Raw genomic sequence first — 26,372 nt, 5'->3', positions numbered from 1 at the left:
TAAGCTTACAGCATGCATGCCACTCCCCTTTATGAGGTCATTTATCTCTTATACTTATACCATGGTGCTGCTGCACCTACACGGTTGGGTGCAAGCTAACACTGAGAGAAATTCTGTGATTCAGTATCAATCCCCTCATTTGCATAAAACAGAAGGCTAATTCATAGTTACCACACTCACACTGAGCCTTCCCCCTTAGCAACCACTATTCCCTGGTATGTTGTCTTATGCATGCCATTGACTATCATGGCAAAATGCTGATTTGGGTTTAAAAGCTTATTTCCAACTGTTTTTCATATTTTCGGGCTGATCCCGTTTGCACACCGCTGCTCTACTCTTAAATGGCCGAAATCGGCCAAAAAAAATAAAAGTTATTTTTTATAATTTCCCATGCCAATGGTCATATATTTGGCCATTGGCATGCCTACTAGATTGAATACATGCTTTCTTTGGAGCTGTCATGCCTCTGTTTTTTCTGCAGGTTACACTATTCCTGCACAGATGGCTGCCTGCTTCCTGGATCGCCAATTCACCTCATTTGCATGGTTTTCACCAGCAAATGGGGTAATTAGCATATAGCAGTGGTGTCCATGCAGGAAAAGGGTAGTAGCACTCGTGCACATCCTGGGAGCTCGTTCCTGGATCACTCGTTGGCCATATTGCATGCAGCAGCTCTTGCACTATTCCTGCATACCGTGCAGAGCTTGCTGAATCCTGGGGTATGTCTGCAACCTCAAAGGCAATATACAATTGTGTGCAGAGCTCATTGTTAATGGAACCACCTATAATGAGCCACAAGATATAGCAAAGCCACTGGCCAACAAATTAATCTCCAAATTTACCCCTCTCTCCCCTTCAACCTTTGCCCAGGAAATACCATCAATATAACTCCCACTGCTATCAGTAGGGAACAAGTCCTTAATGCTCTCTCTAAAGCCAAGAACAATGCATAAATGGGCCCAAACAATATCCCAGGATTCCTTCTAAATAACACAAAACATGACCTGTCAGCCCCTCTGGAATTGCTATTTAACTGTAACCTCCAAACAGGTTTCATGCCTCATGAATGAAGAACAGCAACGGTCATTCCTCTGCACAAAGGAGGGCCATCTGCAGACCTTGGAAACTACAGACCCAATCTCACTAGTGTCATATGTAAAGACATGGAAAGAATTATCATGGAAATGATCAATAATGACATAGGAAACCTCCAGTCACTGGACCCAACCCTGTTTGATTTCATCAAGGGCAGGTTATGCCTACTCAGTCTGGTGGACTTCTTTCAGAAGGTCACCAAAGCAATGGATGAGGGTAAAATTGTTCAGAGTGCCTACCTTGACCTGGCCAAGGCATTTGACACAGTACCTCACTCTGGCATTGTTGAAAAACTTAAGAGGTTATGTACAAGCCCTTATGTCACCTGTTGGATAGCCAGCTGGCTCACAGACAGGACCCAGGAAGTTAGAAATGGGGATTCTATCTCTACAAAGAGGCCACTCACAAGTGGAGTCCTTCAGGGATCAGTCCTGGGACCACTCCTTTTTTGCATTTACTTCCTTGAAGTCAAAGGCAATGTCAATGGCCTCTGGCTGACTAAATCTGCAGATGATTAAAAATTAGAAGCTGTCATAGAATCCCCTACCAAGACAAATGTTCTCCAGGAAAGGCTGACACAGACTAACAACTGGTGTCAGAACCATGGACTAAAACTAAATGCCAAGAAATGCATAATAGTATCCTTTGGAAAGTTATGCACCCCTGGTAACTATCACATTGACAACACACTCCTAAGACTTGACACAGTAGTCAGGGACTTAGGGGCACACAAAGACAGTAATCTAGCCTTTGACCATCACATGTCTGCATTAGTGAGGAAATCATTTTATGTTGTGCAACTTATAAACAAAGGTATGGCATCTAAATCAAAGGAAGAAATTGTTCCACTTTATTTGGCATTCCTCAGACCTATCACTGAGTTCAGTGCCCCCTTTGGTATGCACCTAACCAGCCATATCCAACAATTGGAACATCCACAAAGGTTACTCACTAAACAAATACAGGACATAAGTAACATGGCCTATGCAGACTGCCTCAAGACCCTATCCTGTATTTTATCTCCTACAGGCTGTTGAGGGGAGATCAAGGCATTGTTAGACCTCACTCTGATGGACCTCCTGCATATCTGCAAAATAAACAGCAACAGAATTACCCATTCTAAAGACTTCAACCTTCCTGTGATATAAATAGGATGTGCTGGAGGGACAGGTATGTATCCCAGAGACTGCCCTTCTCTGTAACAGGCTCCCCATCCATGTGACGCAGAGTTCCTCCCTAACAATTCAAGTATAACTTGGAAACTGGATGGGGAACAAGAACTTCATCCGTGGTTTAGAACCTATGTCCCTAATGGACACAGGCAGCCTGTAAAGTATTCACCTCCCAGGACCCTGCTTGTAAATGTTTCACCCCCACGCCGCTACTTACACTTATCAAGGGTACAAGAAGTTGTCAGAGATCTGCAATGTATGGCTAGGTTTAAAAAGACACTGATGAGGCTACTTAATTTGTTCAGCCAAAACCGGTCAGTTAGTGTTCTATTCATATATGCTTTAATAAAGCATTTACATACCACAGTTTGCTGACCTTTTGTTTTTTGACTTGGACTTATCCTTTTTGAGGCTGTGCAGTTGCTTTACTTGCAAGGGTTGTTTCATTTTGTATAGGCTTAAAATGGTCCTTGTGGTCATTAGCTTAGTAAACACTTAGGAACCTATGAACATGTGTCTATATGTGTTATGTCTGTGAAGTATGTGTGAGTGTCTTGTGTAGTGGTACCATTAAGATTTTTTTTTTCTAATATACTGTATAGAGTTAGAGTTAGGGGTAGTGACAGGGTTAGGGTTAGCACTCATGAGTAAGGTGAGACAGGGGAGTGAAGTCTGGCTGAATGTCTAGGCAGCTGGATAAGAATTACCTTGTCAGAACTCAATTTGTCTGTTAGAATAATGATGTCACTACACCATTCCTGCCACCTGTGAATTTCTCCTAGGATCTGATTTAGATGTTTACAGTTTCTACTTTTTATGAATTCCTTTATCTTGGAAGTACATAATCTTAAATTGAGTGGGCCTACAGACTATCTCATCTTTCTCAGAGAAGCCTGATGCCTGATGCTTAAAAGCAGTGGATATCCAGCTGTGAAGTGACTTGACAAGATTCTAATTTGTGCTTTAGTAAATACCATGCAGTGTACCCATTTAAGACAAAATTCTTGATTCGAACACCCTACAATTATGAAGATGTTTTCAGTGTTAAGAATATTATGCTATGAATGTACAAATATGCTTGAACCAGCCTCTGCCCCCCCGGTAATGTTTTAACCAAAAACATTTAAAGTAAACCCAGATTTGCATGCAGGTTAACATGACTTCCTTCCCAGGAAGCAAATTTCACAGTTGGTAAGAAAGCATTAAGCCCGTTTGTAAATAAGAACTATGCCATTTTTGCCACATCCTTTAATGCCCCATAGATGTGCCTCAGTAAACTCAGCAGATTCAAAGTACTCTCACCATCCAGCTAAGAACATTAGTATGCAACACTATAAAGAGCTGATAAGCTGCTAATCAAAAAAGAAAAAAAAAAAACAAAGAGTTATTAACTGTACTCATGCTCACATAGAAATTATTATTCAAGGCACCTCCCACCACTAGCTGATTTACTTTCATCTAATGATTCTGTCTCATATCCAGGCTGTTGGATGTAAAAGATCCCCCAGCAATTTTTGAAAAGAGTTGTGAAATTTGCAGGGTACTCTAGCCAAATTTCCAACAATCAGTATTAATACCAGCTCAGGTCTTCCTTGAAAAGAGGCCAAAGGTTAGTGGGACTGACCTGTTCAGTAAAATATAAATACCTAAATAGTGACTAAATGTGTACACATCTACTCTCATCTGTGTCTATGACAGAGACGCTTTTCTCAGTCCTGGGTATCACTTACAAGAACTCTCTGTTATTTAATATAAGAAATATTGATTTTTTTCTGCTAGATGTATGTAATTGCTGAATAATTTCCTTAAAGTGAAACAAATTGCACCCGTTTCTCATTAAGCAATTCCTTCACTTCTTTTAGCTAAGATCCAGTGTGCTGCAGCCTATCTTTGATACACTGAATTGCTTGTTTTCTAATTATTTTCCCCACTTTCCATGTCGTCTTATTCAGTATCTTTATGCTTCTCCTGCATTCAGACATCTATCTCCTCACTTGCCAGTTATTGCTCTTGCCATTATTAAATGTCTTTAGAATTCCTGGATCATATTTCCTCATGCCTCCAGTCCTCTCCATGTTATACTGACCACCGTATTAACTTGTGCTCATCTCCTGACTCCACCTGTTCCTTCCCTTAGGTCAGATGAGCATCAGGCTAACTGATCTGATGTATTTCTTGTTTGACTTTGGTACAACAGTTCTCCTTTAATGGCAGACTGCACCATATTTGTAATTACTATTTGTTACTATATTATGTTTCCATAAGTTCATAGGCTCATAGGTATGTAGTAGGCAGCTGCCATTGTGAGCCATTTTAAGACTAACCAATTTCCCTTCTTGTGCTTGAAATAACCTCATTTTGATTATAAATTTGCCTTACTCATCCTGTGGTCAATAATTAAATATTACCCTTATGAGAATAACTGGGATCATACCATTGATAATTTGAGGATCCCATGCATGGAGTAAAGCATATCCCCACTCCCTTGTAACATTAACATTTACAAAGTAGTGGTCTAAGTATACTGTTAGCTTTACTATTTATTGTATGTACTTAGGTCTTGTATCCTATGCAATATTTATACTGGGCTGCTGCTGTTGTTTTTCTTATGATCATTGTTATAAATAATATGCTGAGGGTGGGGGTGTAGGTCACATTATATCATTATTGTAGATGTGCATTTCTTTAACTCTTGCTTAATTACTGTTGATATGTACCTCACCTCATCATTGGTGTAGTGCTCCTTGTATAGTCCTGAATGCAAATTCATTTCCATGTGGCAGGAGGTGTAGAGGGTCAAGGCTGGGAAATGAGGTTTCTGTGTGACAAACTTTGATTCCGTCAACCCTCGTTTACCTGCCCTTTGACCTTGAGCAAGTCCTTTAACCAGACATTGTTTCTGGGTAGCCCCTGAAAGACTATGTGCCCATTAACAAACTGGAATTATTATTATTTCTGTGTTTGGTGGAATTATTGCATCTTGTAGTTACAGAACTTTTATTTTTGTACCTCAACTGTAAATTGAGCCTGCCCAGTTGGACCTCCCAATCAGCTAACTTCAAACAAATAATTAATGTGATGTTGCAAAATGGAGTTCTGTAAGTGGCTGCTTGTTTCTTTACAGTGGCTGAACAGTTATAATTTGACATACATGGCTCTTCTCTTCTTATTATATACATACTCAATGATTCTATAATATTTATAACATTTTTGCACTGTAACCCAAGCTGTGGCTGAAAACTGTTTAGTAAGATCACCCCACTGGCTTGATTAACAGACTGCCTTCCTGTTGCTCTGATATTGGCTGCTGTTTACTGATGCATTCTGGTAGCCTGTAGTACATTGGTGAAGATTCTTTAATGTTTATCTCTGTGTCCTTCTGTTTTGGAATACATGCACAGAACTTTTGTATGTAGACATGTTAATGTATGCATACGTATATGTGATTCAGAAGGGCTATCTCTAGGGGATGGGTACTTTCAGTATTGCCTGCTGCCAATTGTACACTTCTGACATCAGGAAAAATGGACTACCATTGCAATGCAAAAGTTTCTGTCCCATACAGAGACCTAAGCAACATGCTGTTTCTGATGGCTGCCTGTGAAATAGATTGCATTATTATTTATGCCCTGTTACACCACATATATGAGATGCATAACTTTTTTGCCTAAGTGCACATAAATACATCTTTGCAGCCATTACCATGCAATGCTGAGGTCTTTGATTCACCTGTATGCAGATTATATGCTTTTGTCTGCACATTAGCCTTGTGCATGACATACTGTTTCTATCAATCCTGTGCAGAAACACTAGAGAAAAAGTCTAGACGTAGCATTTGTTGTTGGTAACATTATAAGCTGAGTGACAAGTTCCTGAGTAAGTTGCTAACAAGGTAATAATAGTGAGGAAGAATAAAAGTAAAAAAGAAAACCAAAGAGAAAGGAGATGGAAATAAATATGGGAGAATGGATATATAGCCTTGAACAGTATAAAAACAAATGGGTAGACTTTTAAATGTGGGAGGAAAAGATGAACTGAGATGAACTAAGGAGGGATTAGGGATATTAGGTTTGTCTATACAAGTGAATCAGCTACAAAGTTACAGATTACAGTAGCTAAGATGCTTTCTCATCTAACTTCAGGGCTCTGTTTTTCTAGGCTTGTCTTTTTCACTGGACAGCCCTGTGTTATTGCACACAGGTTTTGTGGAGATCAGTTGGATTTACAGAGTAAAGCTCCAAGTTTACATAAACTTGAACATATACCACTACTACCTATTGTCTCCATTACCTGCAAGGGGCACACTGCTAGCTGGTGTCTCCCTTACCTGCGGAGGATAAACTGATAGCTACTGTCTCATAGTCCTGCAGAGGATATACTGATAACTGCTATTTCCTATATCTGAAGAGGACGGACTGCCAGCTGATGTCTATTTTACCTGCAGAGGATGCACTGCTGATGTCTCATTGCTGGGGTGTTGTGCACCAGCAGGGGAGACACTGATAGATGTTGTTTCCTCTACCTGCAGTGATAGCTGATGTCTCCTTTACCTGCAGAGGATGTATTGCTAGCTGATATCTCAATAACAGAGGATGCACTGCTGATGTGTCACTGGTATGTTATGCACCTGCAGTGGAGGCACTGATAGATGCTGTCTCCTCTACCTGCAGAGCGTCCAGTGCTAGCTGTTGTCTCTCCTGTACCTACAGAGGATGCATTGCTAGCTGATGTCTCACCTGCAGAAGATGCATCGGTAGCTGGTATCTCACCTGCAGAAGATGCATCGGTAGCTGGTGTCTCACCTGCAGAAGATGCAGCAATAGCTGGAGTCTCACCTGCGGAGGATGTTCTGCTATATGTTGTCTCCCTTACCTGCAGAGAATGTACTACTACCTGGTGTGTTGTATAACTACAGAGAAGGTACTTCTAGCTGATGTCACCATTACCTACAGAGAGTGCAGTGCTAGCCGGTGTCTCACTTACTCCAGGCATACTTCTCATCTGCCCAGATTTGTGTAGAATGTCCATGTGAATGACTCATATTTTTGGTGTACTCCTCATAAAATTTGTGGTTTTCTGCCAAACCATTGAAGATTGTAGTCTACTAAATAATGACACACAAACTTAATATCCTACAATAAAGCTTGCTAACAGCTGATGTCTCACCTGCAGGGGATACACTGCTGATGTCTCACCTGTAGAGGGCGGGTTTGTAATCTGGTGTCTCACCTGCAGAAGATGCACTGCTTGCTGGTTTCTCACTGCTAGTTGTTATCCCCTGTACTTGCAGAGAGTTCACTTCTAGCTCTCGTCTCCTGTACTTACAAAGAATTCATTGCTAGTTGCTGGCTTCCTTACCTGTAGAAGATTCTCCAAGTCTTTTGGGTTTCTAACACAATGACAGGAATGGACCCCATACCTAAGTCAAAATAAGATTAAAGTTCATGAAGTTAGTATTGTTTCATTCTTTGATATTAGCCAAGAGTGCTCTTTGCAGCACCTACTAGAACTGTCTGGGTATCCTTCTACATTGTCATCATTTCTGCCTACAAATCCTGGTATTTTATGAATTTGTCACTCTCTCTGTTTATACATGAGACACTGTATTCACTAGCCGTTGCAATTTCAATGATCAATGCTACTTTTGTCTTCTTTTCATGGACTATTATACCTGGTTTTCTCACATCTATTTTTTGAATTGTTGGTAATGGGTGATCCCATGTGATATAAACTTCATAATTTTCTATAATGCTTTGTGATTCATGTTTCCAGTGCTTCTTAGCTTCTTCAATATTGTAATGTTTGCACAATCCCCAATGCAATAGTCTTACCACATTATTATACCTTTCAGTATACACCTTCTACCATTAGTGTATCACAACCAGCAACAAGGTGTGCAACTGTTTCCAATTCTGTTTTACAAAACCTGCATCCGTTTGTTTCTCTGACATGATCCTGATCAACATGAGGTTGTTTCAGGAGTTTTCTGTATTTGCAACTATATTTAGGCCTTTTCCACATTTCTTGCTTTCTCATATAATCCTTCACCTTATATACTTTCTTTTGGGGGGTTTTTGGCACATTCATTTGCTGCCTGTTTTTTGTCTACTTCCGGTTTGATTTCCATTCCCACTTGACACCGATATGCTTCTGCTAAACTAAGCTGGGAAGTCATCTTAGACTTGTTCTCCCCATGTTTTAAAACTTTCACTATGTTTAGATCTTGTGAGGTCAGCAGATATGTTTATAGCCCTATGATTGCAGATCTATACATGTAATCAGTTTTGACGAGGCCCATACCTCCTTCAGAACAGGGAATATATAGTCTTGGTACACACTGATTTTTATAAATCATTTGATAAACATGAAGCCTTTTTTTCCTGTACAACTGATCCAATATCTTTTGGGGACAGTCAGTCACCCCAAAACTGTAAGTTAGCTCACTCCAGTGGAGCAGGAAGTTTCCACTATAACTTCCAATAGGTGGCGTCTAAGTCTTTTGACAGAATCAAAGTATGTCCTCACAATTCAAAGAAATGTTCATACTTCTGGAACTATCAGGGTTTTGAAAGAAGTAAAAATGGCAAACTCTTCAGCACAAACTATTTTTATAGTGGTAGTATTCATTAGGTTGTAGGTCTTAAACTGAATTTTATAAGTCACAGTAAACACAGTAACTATTACATTTGTAATATTTTGTAAACAACTTATAATATCTCAGCAAGCACTCAAGTTACATACATACTGTAAGCAGCATTTTATTAATTTAGCTGAGAACTTTCATATGAGGCTAAGGGGTTCTATCTGTGTTACTTGAGGTATTTAGGAAAATGTGAAATTTATATCTGTATAAATTAATATATAAAAACAACAGTTAATATCTATTTGCTTGCACTAAGCAGAGAACAAATATTAATGCAGTTGAGTTTGCCATTGTGTAAGCTTCAAGATGAAAACTTTTAAAACCTTGTACACAGCATGGTTTTGGAATTATTGATGCAAATATAAACAAGCGATATTTGACGCCTAGGGGAGTCAGTAGGAGTTAACTGCAGATGCACCTGGAGGTGTCAATTGGATGTAATGAGTTAGGACAAGAAGAGCAAAAGGGTTTATAGACTGGACTTTGTTCCTAGATATTACAGCTGTTTTAAGTCTTAATTTTAGTCTTCTAAAATATTCCTTACTAAGTTTTGTTCACCTTTGTTATGTATTATTGTTGATCCTTTATCAGTTCCCAAATATTTATACACTCCATCTTGCTCAAGTCCTTTTTTATCACATTCTTGTCCCAAACTGATATTTTCTTGGTGCTGCAGTTTTCCTGCTTTAAAGGTTGCTTTTGCACATTTATCAAGACCAAATGACATTCTTATATCATCTGAAAAAGTTTTGACCACTTGCACTTGTGATTTCAGTACTTTATCTGATGAACTATAGAGTTTTAACTCATCCACAAAAAGAAAATGAAAAGTCTTTACACTTTGTTGTTTTCTGGTAGCCAAATTGTAACAGTGACCTAATATGTTAAGTAGACAGCTTTGTGGGTTAAGGGCAAGACAAAAGAGCAATAGTGACAAAGATTCACTGGAATATCCCCCTTTGAATTTTTATTCCTGGTATAATAATTTGTCTTTGATGATGTTGGGTTGGGAGATGGGACATATATTTAACAGTCAGCAAAAACAGCTACACAAGTATGGCAGGTGCAATGGCCAAAAAGGCAAATTCCAAAAGAAGAAACACAGGCCAGCACCAAAGGAGTGGAAATATTATTATTTAATATATTGTGGCAACACCAACAAGGTGAAGTGCAAAGCACTGCACCCAAGAGTTAGGCCGGTTTTGCCAGAAACTGCCTTCCTCAGTGACAACAATACAATGAATACAATAAGCACTTACATACTGAAAGATACAAGCAAACACAATCCCATTGGTTAATCATAAATGACCATTAAGACCTGGGGAAAAAGTCCCCCTAACTTGATAATCCAACTTCTTTCCTTTTTATTAAGTATAGTATGCCAACCTAATTTATTAGTCCTGTCATCCTGACTTTTATCAATAATCATAAATCTAAATGTGACACCACTATGTTTGACAGTGTGCCTATATAGGGCACTAGAAATCCTCTTATTTATAATGTCACTCGTGTTCTGACATGAACAGGTCACCAAGTAGATTAACCAATCAGTACTACAATTAGCAAAAAATTTAATTTGATAAATCATGCTGGTATTATTGAAAAACTGTTTAGACTTAAGCATAAGTTTACAAAAGGAGCAATGCCCACAAGAGACAGAACTAATCAGTTTGTCCCCAGTGAGTGTCAGTGGTTGACTAGATGATACAAAACCTCTACAATGTTTGTAGTGACTAAATTGGGACCCCAGAGTCTGATCCCTATGATAGGAAAACATGTATCTGGGTGTCAGAAACTCAGACAATAAATCATCAGCTAGTAAAATATTCCAATGTCGTTCTACAATATCCCTGAGGATGTCAATATTTCACCCGAAAGTGTTAACTAATCTAATAGTAGATGCATCCTGGTGAGATCTGTTTCTATACTTTAATGAATCCAACCTATCCTGTGGTGAAGCCCAGTTATTGGCAGACATAACATCATCATATCAATAACCCCTGACCTGAAGTCACAAATAATGTCCTTTTGATAATATTCATAGGTATCATCAGAGGAGCATATACCTCTAATCCATAAAAATTGTGTTTTGTGTATGTTTTTAACAATATAATGTGGATGGAGGCTAGTAGCTTGTAATAGGCTGTTGTATTCCGGATGTTTATGGAAAACCTGACTGCTAAGAGTATCATCCAAATTCCTGGTTATGGTAACATCCAAAAAATTAATTTGTTTAACATCACAATTAACCATAAATTCAGTGCCCCATTTATTGTCATTAAGATATTGGACAAATTCCTGTAAATAAACCCTATCAGCCCACCGAACCATCCAACACTTATCCAATTATTGTGTCCAAATATCAGTCTCTTCCAAAAAGATGTCATGGTTGATGTCATAAATTGGGCCTATATTAGAACATCGAAGTTTCAAAACTTCAAATGTTCTAATATCAACCCCTATTCAATGAAAGCTGAAAATATCGAAGCAACAAAAAACAAATTTTTTCCTAGGGAAAGAATTCGGTTGTCCATTTCTGTTGCTTTGGTATTTTCAGCGCTGTGGTGGAAAGTTACGGGTCGGGTTCAGGTAAGTGTGCGATTGAGTGCGGGTTAGGTTAGTTTGGGTTAGGGTGCGGGTTAGGTATGTGTGTGATTGTGTGGACATGAGAGTTAAGGTGGGTTAGGTGAGGTAGGGTTAGAGTGCGGGTTAGGTATGTGTGCGATTGTGTGGATGTGAGGGTTAGGGCAGGTTAGGTGAGTTAGGGTTAGGGCGTGGTTCAGGTAAGTGTGCGATTGTGTGGACGTGAGGGTTAGGGCGGGGTAGGAGAGTTAGGGTTAGGGAGTGGGTGAGGTGAGTGTGCGATAGTGACGGACCTTAGGGTTAGGGTTTGGGTTAAGGTAAGTGGATAGTTAATGGTGTGTGTATAGTTTAGTGTAGGGTTAGGTGTAAGAGTTTAGGTGTATGTATGTGGATTGCTGTTTGTTTGGTGTGCTTGTGTTGTGTGTGTGTGTGTTTTGGAACAGCAAATTTTTTCCCTAGGAAAAAATTCACTGTTCTGTATGTTCAATATTTTCAGTTTTCGTTGAATAGGGGTCGATATTAGAACATTCAAAGTTTTGAAACTTCGATGTTCTAATATAGACTCCATAAATCAATTGCTCCTCTAGAAAACACATAAATAGGTCCGCATAAATAGGGGCAAAAGATTCCCCCATAGCGATCCCTTTAACCTGCCAGTAACATTCCCCATGAAAATAAAACACATTCTTGGTCAGGACGTGTTTTGCAAGACATGCTAAGAGAGTGTTAAATCCAGGAGGATATAAATCCACCTTATTCAGCCAATATTACAAAGCCTCCAAACCTGCCCAATGGAGTATGTTGGTATAAAGGGCCGTGACATCTAAAGTGCATAATAGCCACTCAGGATCCAATTGCATATCCAAAATTATTTTGAGAAATTGTGTGGTGTCTTGGATTCTAGATCTAACAAATTTTAACAAAGGTTATGAATACTGTGTCAAAAAGCAGACAGAGGTTCAGTAAGGGAACCTCTGCCTGATACAATGGGCCTCCCCGGTGGGTTCCAAAGATTTTTATGAATCTTAGTTAACAAATATAAATACTGCCATTGGGGATCCCTGTTTTTTTTGTGGAAGAAGACATTTTTGCCAATGATGTTAGTGCCTTTTGCCGCCTGCTTAATCTTATATTTCATTTTGGTATTGATGATGGGTCTCAAAGATCTACTGAATTTAGGTTTCATAAATCTACCTTTATGCCCCTCATGAATAAACATGTCTCTACTTTTCAGGACTGTGTTCTTAAAGACCTACATTTTAGGATGAGTGAATCAAAATTTTGCCACATAATCTATCACAGAGAGAACATCAGGAACTTACTAATTTAAGGAACAACAAGAATATTGTCATTCTTCTGGCCGATAAGGGTGGGGCAGTGGTTGTGATGGATTGGGCCGCTTATTTTGCTGAAGCCCAAAAACAACTATTTGATGCCAGGTTTTATATGCATATGTCTTTGGATCCCATTACTAGATTTAAGTAAGACATTGATAGGTTTCTACAGAATGTTGTGGAGGAAGGTATTATTACTGATTCTGATCTGCATCATTTAACAGTGGTGGATCCACAATGGAAGTATTTATACTTGTTACCTAAGATTCATAAAAATCTTTGGAATCCACTAGGGAGGCCCATTGTTTCAGGCAGAGGTTCCCTTACTGAATCTCTGTCTGTTTTTTTTATTTATAACCTCTGCTAAAATTTGTTAGTTGTAGAATCCAAGACACCACACAGTTTCTCAAAATAATTTTGGATATGCAACTGGATCCTGAGTGGCTATTATGCACTTTAGATGTCACAGCCCTTTATACCAACATACCCCATTGAGTGGGTTTGGAGGCTGTGCAATATTGGCTGAATAAGGCAGATTTATATCCTCCTGAATTTAACACTCTCTTAGTATATCTTGCGGAAGATGTCCTGATCAAGAATGCATTTTATTTTCTTGGGGAATGTTACTGGCAGGTTAAAAGGACTGCTATGGGGGCATCTTTTGCCCCTATTTATGTGGACCTATTTACGGGTCTTCTAGAGGAGTAATTGATTTATGACATTAACCATAACATCTTTTTGGAAGAGATTGATATTTGGAGGCAATATTAGGATGACTGTTGGATGGTTTGGTGGGCTGATAGGATTTATTTACAGGAATTTGTCCAAAATCTTAATGACAATAAATGAGGCACTGAATTTATGGTTAATTGTGATGTTAAGCAAATTAAATTCTTGGATGTTACCATAACCAGGAATTTGGATGATACTCTTAGCAGTCAGGTTTTCCGTAAGCATCCGGAGTACAACAGCCTATTACATGCTACTAGCCTCCATCCACATCATATTGTTAGAAACATTACCAAATCACAATTTTTATGGATTAGACTTATATGCTATTCTGATGATACCTATGAATATTATCAAAAGGACCTTATTTGTAGATGTCAGGTCAGGGGTTATCAGTATGATGATGTTATATCTGCCAGTAACTGGGCTTCACTACAGGATAGGTTGGATTTATTGGAGTATAGAGACAGATCTCACCAGGATGCATCTACTATTAGATTAGTTACCACTTTTGGACAAAATATTAACATTCTCAGGGATATTGTAGATCGACATTGGAATATTTTTCTAGCCAATGATTTATTGTCTGAGTTTCTTACACCCAGATGCATGTTTTCCTGTCATAGGGGTCAGAGTCTGGGGTCCAACTTTAGTCATTACAAACATTCTATTGTTGTCACTGAGGAAGACAGTTTCTGCTGAAACCGGTCTGACTCTTGGGTGCAGTGCTTTGCACTTTACCTTGTTGGTATTGCCACAATGCGTTAAATAATAATATTTCTACTCGTTTGGTGTTGGCCTGTGTTTCTTCTTTTGGAATTTGTCTTTTGGCCATTGCACCTGCCATACTTGTGTAACTGTTTTCTTTTACATATATTTAGCAGCCCTTTTTCCAAGTACTTGCACCCATATGTCAGGTTTTTGGATGACATATTTATTTTATGGGATGGGGATGTGGAAGAGATAACTATATTTATGGAATGGGTGTTCTGATTATTTCAAGTTTACTTACAACTGGGGGATAAACAGTATCAATTATTTGGATGTTACCATTTCTCATACTATCGGAGGTTTTAAGTCCAATATTTATAGGGAGGACACATGGTGCAATGGTTATTTGCATTATTCCAGTTGTCATCCCCATTTCCAGAGAAAGAACTTGGTAAAGGGAAAAGCAATTCATATTGCTAAAATGACATCAGAAAGAGAAGATCTAAGGGTGGAATTGGCCAAAAGAATAGGTTATGTTCCTGAACAAAGCGCACCCAGAAAAGTTAGTTACTGATATCATAGAAAAAGTACATCAGGGGTGGGGCACAAAATACATTCCATTACTAGCTGTAGGGCTTGATGTGGTTAATAAGATTGTAAAGGATGGAAGGTTTGAAAGGGCATTTGTTATGGAATACAACCAATACACAAAGTTTATTTGCCAGATTTTGAAAAGTAATTGGAGGATTTTAAAGTGAATAGGGAATTGTATGAGGTTTTGGGGCAGGAGCCCACATTTTCTTTTAAGACCAGTAGGAATTTTAAACAAATATTAGACAGGGACACGGTTCACAGAACTAAGGTGAGAAAAGCAACAACTCCTTATGGAATGTGTAAACAGTGCCTATGTATTATAAAGTCTTACTATATTAGTTTAGAAAATGGGTTGGGGAGTAAGGTTTATTTTAGTAATGGCTACTGTAGTACAAATACACTGGTATATCGAGCTAAATGTGGTGGGTGTTCAGTATTCTATATAGGAAAGACAGAGAGAGCTTTAAAGAAAAGAATTTATGAACACCTCCATGATATTAAAATAAAAAAGAAACCAGTGCCTTGTACAAACACTCCACACAATGTGTCAACTTTATAAGTTTTCAGTTTGGTATTCTTGAAGTTGTCAAAAAGAATCCTAGGGGCGGTGGCTGAAAGTTAACTTTGTTAAGAAAAAAATTAAATTGGCAACTTAGACTAAATGCTACCTTTACTTCTGGTTTGAATGAGTATGCCCAAACATGATGCTATACACGTAGGTAGATGCGCGGCCAAACTAAACCAAGAAAAAGACAAAAGGCCAGCAATAAATGGTCCTGGAGTATAAAACAATTATAACCAATACATAAGCATGGCTTCAAATAATCCTTTATTAAACAGACCGGTTTCGGCAATAAATGCCTTCTTCAGTGTATCAGCTTTTGTATAACAGCTTTAAATGGGTTACTAAGTACTCTATTAATGTTTACCTGATTTTAAGGGTTAACTAAATGAACAATTAAAAGGTTCACATGACTAATTGATCAACAGGAAATTAACAAAGGGTATGAAATAATAGGATGAAAGTCTCTGGTTTGAGACGAAAACGCGCATCTTTTTGTAATTTTAATATATTTTAATAAATTTTAGGTACCCTACTGCAGTGGTTGAATTGTTTTTTTGATTTTATTTTTAATTTATTTATGTAGTGTGTATCTTATACTTCTGTAAGCACTTCTTTATCCATGAATGTGGGATGCTGTCAAATGATTTTTTTGTTTTGTTTGTAGTCTATCCATGCCATACTTGGATTCCTCCCCATTTTAGAATACTCCATTATGGCTTTGTATAACAACAAATGAACCTTTGCTCCTCTTTTTTTCTTTTGCCATGACTGAATTTTCTTACAAATGACTATAAAATCTTATCGGCATCAATTCCAGTATATAGTTTATACATCATCGGAAGGCATGTTATAGGTCTATAGTTTTTAGGAGAGCTTGTAGATTCACAGTTAAGGAGGAGTATTATTTTCCCTGTTGTTAACCAGGTTGGTGTCTGTTTAGGATGTGCATATAAATACTTCTTACTCAGAGCTAAATCTTTGCATAAAGATTTTAATACTTTTACTTTTAGCCAGCAGTTAAGTACTGCATCAGGACCTGGAGTTTTCCATTTAGAAACTTTTCTTGATTGAGTTTCAATTTTTGTGGCTATTACATCATCCCATTTCATATCTATCCATAAAGCATCTTTGTTATGTTCCACACAGTCTTCATAGATATTTTTCCAAAAATGTTTCTATTTCTTCATTTTTTAGTGGTATTTCTATTCCTTTTACCTTGTTTTCCAATTCTCTATAAAACCTTTTTGAGTCATCAATGAATTGTTTATTTTATACTGTTCCTTTACATTTATCTGCAGATATTGAAAAATTGTTTTGCTGTGCTGATATCCCTAGTTAATTATTTGGAATAGCATACAATAAGATCCTGGTCTGTTCTGATACTATTCATTGCTTTTATCATGTCTGTCTTTCTAAGTATATTTATCAATATATTCCCTCTTCTGTACTCTTTTAACAGTGACATTTATCTTAACTGCTTTATAGTTTTCTCTATTCAATAGTTCCATTATGGCATGTGATTTCTTCCATTCCTTTCCCTTATTGCCCTGTGTTTTTGTGGTAAGACTTATCTTTTATTAATTTAGCTGCACTGTAATATATCCTATTTACTTCCATAATATCACATGTAGTATGTAATGATGGATGTTAATACTGTAAATTATGGAGAGCTGCAATTTTCTGGTGCACAGACTAGCACTTGGACATGTCTCACACATGTAAACAGGATCCTTTGTCTTGAAGGTACAAAACTAGACATCCATTTTTTCTACTCATGTCAATGACTGCGAGTTTCTGCCTTTCCCTTTTTATTCATGGTTTCCTTTACTCTCCTTCTGTCATCTTTTTTGCTACCACTTTCTGAACAGTATCATACTAACTTTTCTGACACATTGCTCAAGTATACATTTGTTTTGGAACCTTATTTGGCTGAAATCCATTTTCTGCCCCTTGGTGACTATAGCAATCTGCCCCAAATCACTGTACTTGATCTTGGAAAATATTACCCTTCTTTCATTTTTCCAAGGAAAATATGACATTGAGTTTTTTTTTTGCACAGACCACAACCCTTTCCTAGCCTTCAAAAGACTTGTAATATGTATTATACTCATATCTGAAAATATTCAGTGTTGACTAAATCTAATGACATAATATTCCTCTTCTCTTTATTTCCCACCATCTGGCTTTAGTTTTAGTTCTCATCTTTATTACACTTGGCATGACAGATGTACTTGTCACTGACTCCTACTTGCACCTAGCCCTTTATGTTTGTCTGTTTGCCATCTTTTATTGAATTCTTCTGACTGATGTGAAGCAATAGTGTTTCATATCCACAAAATTCTTCTACAGGCTTTTTATCTTTATATCTAAGTTGCATTACTTCAGTAACCAAGCTTGCTTTGTTAAATATTCATTAGCATGCTTCATACCAAGCTTGCTTTGTTAAATATTCATTAGCATGCTTCATACCAAGCTTGCTTTGTTAGATATTCATTAGCATGCTTCATACCAAGCTTGTTTTGTTAGACATTCATTAGCATGCTTCATACCAGGCTTGCTTTGTTAAATATTCATTAGCATGCTTCATACCAAGCTTGTTTTGTTAGATATTCATTAGCATGCTTCATACCAAGCTTGCTTTGTTAGATATTCATTAGCATGCTTCATACCAAGCTTGCTTTGTTAAATATTCATTAGCATGCTTCATACCAAGCTTGCTTTGTTAAATATTCATTAGCATGCTTCATACCAGGCTTGCTTTGTTAAATATTCATTAGCATGCTTCATACCAAGCTTGTTTTGTTAGATATTCATTAGCATGCTTCATACCAGGCTTGCTTTGTTAAATATTCATTAGCATGCTTCATACCAGGCTTGTTTTGTTAGATATTCATTAGCATGCTTCATACCAAGCTTGCTTTGTTAGATATTCATTAGCATGCTTCATACCAAGCTTGCTTTGTTAGATATTCATTAGCATGCTTCATACTAAGCTTGTTTTGTTAAATATTCATTAGCATGCTTCATACCAAGCTTGCTTTGTTAAATATTCATTAGCATGCTTCATACCAAGCTTGCTTTGTTAAATATTCATTAGCATGCTTCATACCAAGCTTGCTTTGTTAAATATTCATTAGCATGCTTCATACCAGGCTTGCTTTGTTAAATATTCATTAGCATGCTTCATACCTAGCTTGTTTTGTTAGATATTCATTAGCATGCTTCATACCAAGCTTGCTTTGTTAGATATTCATTAGCATGCTTCATACCAAGCTTGCTTTGTTAGATATTCATTAGCATGCTTCATACTAAGCTTGTTTTGTTAAATATTCATTAGCATGCTTCATACTAAGCTTGCTTTGTTAAATATTCATTAGCATGCTTCATACCAAGCTTGCTTTGTTAAATATTCATTAGCATGCTTCATACCAAGCTTGCTTTGTTAAATATTCATTAGCATGTTTCATTGTAACTTACTGTACTATTTTACTTTGTTTTTGCACTGCCCTAGAGAGGCAAACCATTTTGTGGGATCTTTGATAATAAAAATATTTGCACCATTGCAAAAAAAAAAGTGTGTCATGCAAATGAAGAGTGGTGACTGCTGTTTCTAAATCTTCTTTGTATTGGTCTTTCTTGGTTTTGACATCTTCACACATCCCACAGCCTTTAGGGGAGTTATTACCTCCACAATTAAGAATTTGTACATCACCTGTTTGAGTAAGAAATAATTTTCAGTTCACCTTCTACAAAGTAACAAAAGGCAATAAAGTCTGTATAAAATCCCTGCCTCAAAGTCACAATATGCCATTGGTACCATGGTTATATATCAGAAAGGTGAAGCATACTGTTTTAGAAAAATAGGAATAGGATACTAAAAAGATCTTAAGACATTATGGAAAGTTAATGTTTTTCATAGAAGCAATTACCTTCACCACTTCATCTTTCTCTCTGAGTCTTTATAGTAAACTCCAGGCTCACTCAAGACATAAAAGTGGCCTTTTGCTGGTTAGCATATTTGATCAGTGACCTCATCTGCTCCCAAGCCAGGGTTAAGTACTATACAGCATCTGTTAAGTCATCTTGGCCTTATATCCCTTTCAACTACAGTGCCATCACAGTTCCCAGTTTAGAAAATCATCAGGTCATCAGTTTGCAAGTCCTTTAACTTTAACAGTGTTACATCAATTACATAATTTTTATGCTTGCAGGTAGCCTGTATGTTTTCATGAAATGCTGCTTGCGATCTTTCATATGATCTCCATATAAAATTGCTAGTGCATGGTTGTTTATGTGTGTACATTTATGCATTTTTCATTATATTTCACTGCCTTTTTTTTTTTCAAAAGTAGTCAATCCAGTGGTCATTTTTGTGCAGCATGTTATCAATGCACTGTCAAGTCCCATCAGATTATGTGATTATAGTAATAAAAAGTCTGCAGTGTGTGTGTGTGTGTGTGTGTGTGTGTGTGTGTGTGTGCGTGCGTGTGTGTGTGTGTGTGTGTGTGTGTGTGTGCATGTGTGTGTGCGTGCGTGTGTGTGTGTGTGTGTGTGTGTGTGTGTGTGTGTGTGTGTGTGTGTGTGTGTGTGTGTGTGTGTGTGTGTGTGTGTGTGTGTGTGTGTGTATGTGTGTGTGTTGATACATTATTTCAGCCTTGTTAACTCACATGTCCACCCCCTAGTGTATATGTGGCTCTGTTACTTCTCCAGTTTACAATAAAATTGGACATTATGTTGCAAGCATATCAGTGGAGAGCAGTTTCTGCTTCTGTATTACTAGATAACAGGATACGGGGTCAAATCTATGTCATCTGAGCATAGAAGACCATAAACTGAAAACACCTTTGTGCTTTCCATGGTTGAAGCTTGTGGGTAGATTAGAAGCTAACCTGTCCCATGGTGGAGAGTGACATTATAGTATGTTTACCATACTAGGATACTTGAGTATGACAGTACATTCCAGGCAGTCATTAATGGGAGAGACTGCACTTCATGAGTCCAGATGTCCTTTTGTCCCTGTTGAACAGACTAAGTGGTGACTCATGAAGACACAGACAGACTTGTTAATGGGTAAGTCTGCTGGTCCAAAGACTTTTTCAGGAATGACTTGAACCATTGTACAATGAAATTAAGAAAAAGGTAGCCATAATAATAGAACCACAAGTTACATAGAGAACAGTCACAATACAATGTTACATTAATAAACAAATATACATAATAATTAGATAATGTCAGAGAAATACATTGAGTAAATAAATACTGAGCTTAGTATATTACAAACCATGTCAAAGCCTAATTAGAATGAAGGTTAAGCTGGAATGAGCAGAGGGGAGGTTGAGTTCAGTGGGAGTAATAGAATAATTGGAAGAAAAAACACAATCCAGAGCCACGATTCACACTATCGAAATAGTTTACTGATGCTCCTAGTTCCTCAGCTGTAATGCCTTCCAGGGAACAATTACATCAAATGGATAACATTCTTATATAATCCTTTCAATCACATAATTAACATTAATTGACATTAATTAACACAGTGAATTGATGAATCATCATAAAATATGCAAGCTTTAAATAGACACCATTCATTACACCATGAAATACAAGTATGATGTAATTTTATAACTTTCAAACTATTTTAAACGTATTCAATAGCGAGGAAATTGTTTTACATCACTAAAAAAAATCACCATCCTAAATGCATGAATACAATTATGTTGAATATATAAATGTTATTATACAATGCACTATATTTTTTAAACTAAAAATTGCAAAAAGGGGAGACAAATGCAAAGGAGACAGACCAGCATGAAGTCTTTTTTTAAAAAAAAAAAACTACACATTTAAATCCAACTCTAAATTCAAGTCTCTGGGCCTTAAAGTTTTATAATTAATAATATACTTGGTCTCCATCATTAACAGCATTTTCACCTGCTCTGTCCCCTATGTTAAATTTGGTTTTGCCAAAACACTAAAAAACAAATTGTTTACCAAACCCTCATGTGTAGAATGGAAGTGTTGGGCAACAAGGTTATCCAATCTGCTATTTTTTTTTCTGAATTTTTTTTTTTTATTTTTCAAATAGATTTGAATGAATTCCATAGTATTTACACATACCATCTTAAATAACTATGTACTCTAGTTACATCAGCCTGACACTATAACAGATTTTAATGTATGCAGTCCCATTATCAGCATGTCTGATCAATTATTGTATAGTGTCAATCAATGATAATACTTTTCCCCAAGGGTTGTTGATAAATGGCTTTTTGGATCAATTCTTAGTTCTTTAATTTTAATTTCCAGTAATGCTGTGGTCTTCAGTAGGCTGTATAAGTCTTCCAAAGTTGGTATTGTGTTTGTATTCCATCTTCTTGTTATACACTTCCTTGAAATTGCAAGTGTAGTCCAAACTAGATACATGTTTGACCTATTCAAATGAGGACCTTCATTCACATTTAATAATACAAGAGCTTATGTTAAATAAAATGATTAATTAAATAAAGCTTGTAAAAAGTTATTACTACCATTCCAAAATGACTTAATGTTAACACAATCAAAGAAAATGTGGTTCCAATCTGCATTGTGTACTTGCTCACATCTCCACTATATTCCTTTTATGGAAGAATTAATTTTACTGATTCTGTCTGGGGTTAAGAATGCTCTGTGCAAGCATTTCCAATTAAAAACTTCCCAGTATTGTGTAAAGGATGTATATTTTATTGATAATAAGATATTTGTTTTAATATCTTCAATTAACTGTATTGAGTGTCCTTTTGTTATATATTTCCAATATGAGATTTTGGGTGTTGTTTTATAGTTTATCAATATTTTATAAAATTTTGAAATACTGTTTCCCATGTCAAACTCATTATATATGATTTCATATATGTATTTTGTAAATTTAGGTATTTCTTTAAATTAAGAATTGTTTATTATTCAACTTAAATCTTGCAAATATGACAGAATACTCTGTAAAGTTAGCCAGTCCTGTTGTGGAATTTTGTATGTTTTTATTACTTGCATATCTAAAATGTTTAGTGCTTTGATACATTGGAGCCAACAAACAAATCCTTTCTGTTCCCAGAAATTAATGTTTGTTTGTGTCTTTCGGCTCTTCCCGGTTAGGGGTCGCCACAGCGGAACTCCAGTCCGCTAATGATTGGCAGTAGATTTTTACGTACTGGCTTGCCAGGCCTAACACACAACCTTCAACGAAGGAATGCCCATTCACACATGTTGCTACACAGAAGATGCTCTGAGAATCGAAGGGCAACATCTAACTGTGAGGCGACAACGCTACCGCAGCACCACCACCGCGGGTTGTTCCCAGGAATTAATAATTTCTCTATATATTTTATGTGAAAAGTTCTTTGTGACTAGAAATGGTGTTAAAAGATCAAACCAGATTTTTAATTCTATATTTGCATTAATAATTTTCCTAAATGAGTCAATGTAATAATTAATCATATGAGTTTTAGTGGGTTTAGTTATGTTATATTGCATGCTAATACATAATATGTGCCATTGCAAATTGTTTTTATCTATTTGAATTTTTTTTTGTAAATCAAATTCATTTATTGATATTACAGTTAGTAATTCTTTCCAATTTGCAGAGTAAATTGGACTTATCCATTCTGAGATTGTTTTTGATATTGATGCTTTTATATATGTTTCTATATCAGGAAAGTTTAATCCTCCCTGTTTCCATGGTTTTCCATATGAGGTATTAAAGCTATTCTGTTTCTTTTGGGAAACCATACAAATTTTATTAGGCATGGATTTATTTCTTTAAGTATATTCCTTTCTGGTAACAGTTGTATTGGCAAGGCTATATATAGGTTCTTGGGCAGTAAAACCATTTTTATTAACTGTAGTCTATCTTCAAATGTTAATATTATTTTGTTCCATTTTTCCACAGAGATTTTAATTGTACTGATGATATTATTGCAGTTTTTGAGACTAATTCATTATTATCCTTGCATAACTCAATTCCTAGATATTTTAAGGTCGATTCTTGTTTCCCTATGATGTGATTCCCCTTAGTCTACAGTTCTTTTTTTATTTAAAAATAAAAATTTTTATTTTGATTTATTGAAATGGAGTCCTGAAGTCATGTGAAATTTGTCAATTGATATATCTAATTCTTCTAATGTCTCTTTTGTATTAGATAATATTAGTAATATGTCATCAGCAAATAGCATTACTTTAGAATTGTATTGTTCATAAACATCTATTCCTTTGTTTTTTATATTGTTACGAATTTAATCTGCCAATATTTCAACAGCCAGAGCAAATAGAATCGGTGACATGGGACATCCTTGTTTAGTGCCTTTTGTTATATGTATAGATTTAGTGGTAAAAGGACCTAACTTAACATACGCTAAATTATTTGTATATATATATTCTTTAGGAGATGAACAAAGGATGCAGGAAATTCCAACAGCATTAGGATTTTGAATAAGTAGTCCCAATTTAGGGAATCAAAGACTTTCTCTATATCTAAGCCAATTATGAGTGTTTCTTTATTTTCTTTATTAACATAATCTAAAAGAGAAATTATCCTTTTAATATTGTCATGTGTATATCTATGATATATAAATCCAGTTTGATCATTATTTATTGTTTTGGATAGTGGTATTTTCATTCTGTTAGTTAATATTGTCATAAATATCTTATAGTCATTATTTAATAATGATATAGATCTATATGAGGTACAGAGGTTTGGGGGGTTGTTTTCCTTCAATCTGCTATTTCTGGTATCTCCCAAATGTTCCATGATTCTTCTCTTAACTGCTCTCTTGGTCTATCCAACATACCATTTGATGGGTTCACAACCACATCCTATGATATATATTACTCCACAAGTGTTACAGTTAAAAAAATAATGACCTTTATATCTCTTACCATTAATCAAAGTATATTTCAGAAAAAACAATATATATAAATTTGTATAAAAAAAATTCTCACAGGAGATTCCTCAATTTAAAGGAGCTATTGAACTTGAGGGTTAATCAAAAAGGAGTGAGGAGAACGGGAACTTTTTCTTGTGGAAAATGTAGGGTGTGTAACAGGGTTAAAAACTTATTGGATACTTTGATTAATGGTAAGAGATATAAAGCTCAGGTTTTTTTTAACTGTAACACTTGGGTGGGGTTGATTTAGGTTAGGTTAGTTACGTGGGATTGTAGGGCAAGTGCTTTTTTGCACTGTAAATATTCATAAATTTGCATAAATGCATTTCAATGAATACAGATCGATGTTTAGGTGTTCGATATTATGACGTTTTGACGTAATATAGACGCTGAAATTATGCATGCAGCATATATATGGTGCTAATACTGCACATACTGTATTTTGGGAATGAAATGAACTTTGAAGCTAATGATTACAGATAGAAGTGGTGCTTTTCAACTGTGTTATACTGAGTTATATATAGATTGGTGTAGACTTCTACTTGGCTGATAAACTCTGTCTATACCATTTAATGAATTTCAAACTATTCTACATCCATTTGTATACAGAATGCAGAAAATGGCAGTGTATTACTGGGATGGGCATGTTAATCAACAGGTGCTTAGTATGTTTGCTGATCACTAACCTAGAAATAAACAGGTTTTATGATATAAGGGCTCTATTAAACAGTAACATACAACCAGAGTTCTGTTATGTTTTGTTGATCAGACTCATGTAACTTCTCAAAGGGTCATTAAATGAATGTTAAAACTTAAAAGTATCTAACTATTGTTATTAAAAGTAATGGCTTATCGCCATTTTGCACCTGTATTATTTATTTTTTTACATGTTACAGTTTTATCCTCATTTAAAATGATTAACCATGAAGTGACACCATAACTACATTGTGCACGTTACATCAGCAGTATGGCCAATTGCTATTTCTTTACAGTTAAACTGGTTCAAATTTGGTTGGTGTTCTTAACAACAGAGCTGCATCCATTTGCTGGTTAATACAGGATGGTGTGTACCTGATTTCACAAGAATGATATACTGAGAGCAAATGTCTGCAGGTCTCTGTTTGCAGTTATATTGTCAGAAAAGAGAGAACCCTACAAAATGTTATTACATATTTATTTTATTGTCATTTATTCATATACAAGACCAGAAATTATTACTACTTACACATTTATCCAGTACATTATAAGTGTGCTGACAAAACATATTTGAACAGTTTTGCCTGAAGTTCTCCTTCTTAAGTTACCAGACCATTAACCATATCACCCAAAATTGCAAGTTACTTCCTGCCTTAAAGATACTTGCATAATATAGGCCTGGGAGAATTTGACTGCCCATCCAATCATCAAGGACAGTTTTGAATATAGCTAAGGAACTACTTTGCTTAATATGCAAAGAACCTATCACATCACTGTATGCTATTAATTTATTGCTAGTTGCTGAGACCCTCTATACATGTCTTTAATAAGCCATTATGTATGTGAAGACACAATAGGTCTAGGAGGATAGGGTTTTTTATGGCCTAAAGGTCAAACATAGACCACAATGGAAGAGTCTATATGAAACAAAAACAGAGAATGATACCAGTCAGTCTACATAACTAAGGGATGTGAGGCCTCTCTTTTTTTATTTATTTTTATCTTTACTTATATTTATCCTCTGATGACTAGGTTATTCTCACTAGGCTAATAGAATCTTTTCAGGGGAGACTTAAGGGGGTATTTATACTATGAGGGGAAATTTGGCCAGGGCATCAGGGAACTTCCCCTACTCAATATGGAACTCACGTTTTGTGCATCCAATGAATGCATGCATGTGTTCCAGTTCCAGCACAGTGGTGGCTGGGAAAATGATGTGCAGCATGGCAGCCAACATGACATGAGACAAGGCGAATGCCAACTCCTTGGAATTAATCAAAAAGAGTTCAAAGGATATGATTAAAAAGAAAGAGGCTGTGGATAAAATCATGGGGTGTT

At 36.4% G+C, this 26,372-nt stretch overlaps 1 protein-coding gene across 2 annotated transcripts in view; it reads left to right on the top strand.

Moving 5' to 3' along the window:
* RHBDL1 (rhomboid like 1) overlaps positions 1 to 26,372 on the top strand; it is a 2,391,317-nt gene that overhangs the window by 1,442,953 nt on the left and 921,992 nt on the right. The window lies entirely within an intron of this gene.

This window comes from Protopterus annectens, chromosome 12.part0 (assembly GCF_019279795.1).
Source record: "Protopterus annectens isolate FY-2018-M chromosome 12.part0, PAN1.0, whole genome shotgun sequence".
In the NCBI taxonomy this organism is placed as follows: domain Eukaryota; kingdom Metazoa; phylum Chordata; order Ceratodontiformes; family Protopteridae; genus Protopterus; species Protopterus annectens.
This window is presented reverse-complemented; position numbering and strand designations above follow the sequence as displayed.